We start from the raw sequence: 4367 nt of genomic DNA on the forward strand, positions 1-4367 counted from the left end.
GTAGCTCTTGTCAACCCTAGAAATGGGTTAACGCTTCTTGAAGGGGATAAACCAGAGAAAAGTTCTTCATAAATCTACACAAAGAGAGGGCAAATCTTCATCAACTCCAATTATTGGTGTTTCCTATGGGCCATTGGTGAGTTGTTATAGCCAAATCTTGATTTCTTGGTTGATTTCTTGCAAGATTCAATTGTATTTAGGGATTTCTTCAAGAAACCCTAATTTCTCAAAAATTGGCCATTCCCTCTCGCCATTGGAACTCATTGAAGCTAGTGAAAGCATTGCTTATGCCATAATGCTTGCATGGGCTTTTATTTTGGACATTTGGCCAAGATTAAGCTTGTTGTAGCATCATTGGATGGAATTTCAAGTTTATGGATTGCCAATTACATAAGTAATAATGATGTGTTGAATGACAATACATGCTATGGATGCACCATTGATGTTTTGGATTGCATAATATTCATGACCATCTACATGCCATTGTGGTTTTATTGAGATGAGGGGCATTCATCAAAGCCTTGGAATGCTATTAGCTTATATGGATGAAGAAATTGATGGCAAAATGCTCATATTTGACATGAGTTGTGGTTATTGGTTGTGGTTTTGATGTTTGGGAGCTACTATGGACAATGAAAGAAAGCATGAGTCCATGCTAAGTTGGTTAATAATATGAAATTGTGGCATGAGTTCATGCTAAACTCATTGTAAGCATCTCTACTTCTACAATTGATATTCATCTACACCAACACTACACATTGTACTCATAAATTACTTTTCCTAGCATACTAGAAGTGATGTGTGAGGGTATCTTGGCACATGGTGGAGAGGCCAAAGGGAGCATGTCTTGAACCACCAACTGTGCTATGAGTGCCTTGGTAAAGCAGTACAGGAGGGGATTAGGTACATTGGCTTGAAGACTTGGCCCTAACACTTGCCTTCAATATAAAATTGGTAAGAGGGTGGGAAGTGCCTCACCGGGAGATCAACAAGCATCAACGTGCTCCTTTGACATTTGAAGACTTCAAAGAACATTTGCATTAGGGAAATAGGGCATATTTTATGGACACATTTCTTGCAAGACCATTGTCTTGAGGGATGATTTTAGGTTGTCCTAATGATATCCAAGTTTTTATTGTCATGATATTATAACTAGCTCGAGGACTAATCAATGTGCACTTGCAATTAACATCATTGCCCATAGGGAAATCTAACCATACTATGATTGAATCCTCAAGGTGGAACCCTAAAAGTTTCAATTTTTGTTTCAGCTTCAGTTCCTATTTCAGTTTCATATTCCCATTCACTTTCATCCTCTTCTTGGCTTTTAGCTTTCTCAAGAGTGCCCAATGTGTACAATGGCATGCTCGGTCCTTTGTTGACAACTTTAACTGAGTTCTATTTGAAAACTTATGAATCCTTACAATCCAATTCTATGTAGCTATGGAGATCTTGGTACAACTCATGGTTAGCCTTTAAAGGTGCAAGGGCTGAAGCTATGCTAGCTTCACCCACGAGAGAAGAGAACTCCTCCAAATGAGGATTTGAGAGATTGCTTTAATTTTGTAAGGGATTTATCAAATTCCTCACATGTTTTTTCAACTGCATCATTTGTGCAATCTTCCCCTGAAGATGACTCTTCTTGGCTTGATGGGTTCATTTCTGTAGAGAGTATGCCTTCCTCTTGAAAGGGGAAGCGATATCTTGGTTCCTTTTTTGCAGTTTGACATTATAAGGTTCAATCACAACTGGTGATCTTGTATGACACTCAACAAAGCTAAGCATGCTCTCCTTAGCTTGCTTTTTGTGTTCCGCATATGTCATGTGATCATGATTTTTAATTTAGGGTGGTTGGGCGGGTTCTAGTTTCTTGATTGGTTTGTGAGGTGCACTGAGTGTGAAGTCAGAACTTGTTTCGTCCTCACTTAGTGATGTGCTAGTACTTGTTTCATCTTTTGACTTTCTTTGGATCGTCATGTTTTCATTATGTTTGCCCATGTGACAAGAATGAATTTTCTTTTAGGCTTTTATGTCATGTGTCACATATATGGGTTTTGTGGTTTGAGGGGTATGCTTTGAGGTGGATGCATTTGCATCATGTCTAGCTTTTGGCTCTTTTGGGGATAGGTCCCCTCCATAGGCTACTTTCCCGTGTCCTTTATTTCAACCTTGGTTTTTATAGTTTGTTAACCTTTCTTTTTCTTGGGTTTAGAAGGTGTGCGCTCTTGCCGCACGTGTCGAAGCTAGGGACTTGCCAAGCACCGTGTGCGAGCCACAAATGGCTGCAAGCACACAACCAGGAAACCAGCAAGCTCAAAACAAGGAGCAATGGTATGTCACTCACTACTTAGACCGCCATCGTGAAGGATTCTCGCGCCGCGATGAAGAAGGAGCCGCCGTCGCCGCCGCCGCTCTACCGCCTCGCCCGCCGCCGTGCCACCACGCAATGCTTGATCGCTACACTCTCTCTCTCTCTCTCTCTCTCTCACACACACACACACACACACACACACACACACACACACACACACACACACACACACACACACATGCGCGCGCGCGCTGGAGAAGGAGATGGAGAAGATGAAGCAAGAGCACTCCTTGTATTCAACACTCAAAGAATGAGAGGTTTTAGGTTACATTTGACTTTTATATGTGACTTGGCCGTTCACACATGGGCGCCCACACATGGCCGACCGATCCTAACCCTTATCCCGATGAAATTCGAGGTGCGCCTCTCTCATCGACGATCACCCAATCCCCTTACCCTTTACATGTGGTGCCGACAATCCCGGCCCATGACTCAGAATATGTAAAATAATTATATGACGTAAAAAGTAATACGTCTCAATGTCCGCCACCATAGCTCTCAGTTTGTCCGAGAATCTGATACGTACATCCACTTTAGCTATGGCACTCTTTAGGCCATCAATTACCTAGAAAATCGGTGAGGCTTGGGTGGCTTGCCCAATTGATGCAACTTGGGCTGCTAATCATTGTTGGGCTTGGCGGCGTGAGGTCTCTTCCTCTTTCGCCCTAGCAGCTTGGATCATGGCTTCTACTTCTTGCACTCCTCTTTGGTCTTGCAATCTGGCAATAAGTTTTGAGCGAGGTTTTGGTCCACATGCATCAATTTTCCATTCAAGATTGGTCCCATGTGGACAGGGATTTCCACAGACATAGGGCTTGTGTGTACTACGGCAACAATAGGTGTGGCCTTGGAGCTAACCTCAACTCCCTCATCACCAAATTGATATGCCGCTTGGTTAGGTGCAAATATTGCAGTTGAAGCTAAATCCCTAAAGTAATTAGTCATGTGGCCTATTAAGCTAGTGGCAGGGCTAGCATTTAATGTTTGAGTGTGGATTTCTCTCCTATGGTGTCCGATATTCCTTCCATCGATTCTAGATTAGAGGAAGTGTTGCTGCGTTGAGAGTCTCTCCTGTACTACACAGTCTTGTACACTTGAAGAGGGTCTTGAGATAAGGTAGGTTGATAAGAGAGTACTTGGGTTGGCGCAGTTTCCTCTAAATCTATCTCTAAAACATGTCGGTATTAGAGAAACTTGTTCAAAATGGGTTTCAGATAGTTCTAAACACTTTGAAAGGGGTTGTGCATGCCCTTTTTTCAGGTCGACCAGCAGTTGTAAATTTTTTGGTTCTTGTATTAAGTACGTCAAGTTGATCGAAAGGCCTAAAACATATATTAGGCAAACTTATGTGTGCACTTTTCAAAAAAATTATATATATATTTTTACCCACAAGCCTTGCCTTTTCAAAAAAACTTATATATATATATTTTTACCCACAAGCCTTGCCTTTTCAAAAAATTATATATATATATTTTTACCCACAAGCCTTGCCTTTTCAAAAAATTATATATATATTTTTACCCACAAGCCTTGCCTTTTCTCTAGCCTTGCACTTTTCAAAAAAACTTATATATATTTTTACCCACAAGCCTTGCCTTTTCTCTAGCCTGCAAAACACAAAAATAATTCTGGTTTGTAAATCATATCCCAAATCATTGTTTATAACCCAATTTCTCCATGTAAGAAGTCCAAATTAAGGTAAACCCTATGTCTCGAAACTAATTTCAAGCTGTATTTCACCTAATTTCTTAAATTTAAAGCCCAATTTACGGTTTTTTATGTGTAAAATTAAAAAATACAAAATTAAAAAAATTAGAAATTGAACAAAAAACTTGAATTGCAAGAATCAAAGGATACACAATTTTAGAACAATATGAAAAAGTAAACAAATAATTTCTAAGATAATAAAAGAATGCAACCAAGCAAGAATATGCAGCAAAATCAAAGTTCTTTTCAGATTTCCTATCTATTTTTTTCTTGCAAAAACTAAAAATTT

This window comes from Cibotium barometz, chromosome 30 (assembly GCF_041138505.1).
Source record: "Cibotium barometz isolate CiBa-2024 chromosome 30, ASM4113850v1, whole genome shotgun sequence".
Taxonomy (NCBI): domain Eukaryota; kingdom Viridiplantae; phylum Streptophyta; class Polypodiopsida; order Cyatheales; family Cibotiaceae; genus Cibotium; species Cibotium barometz.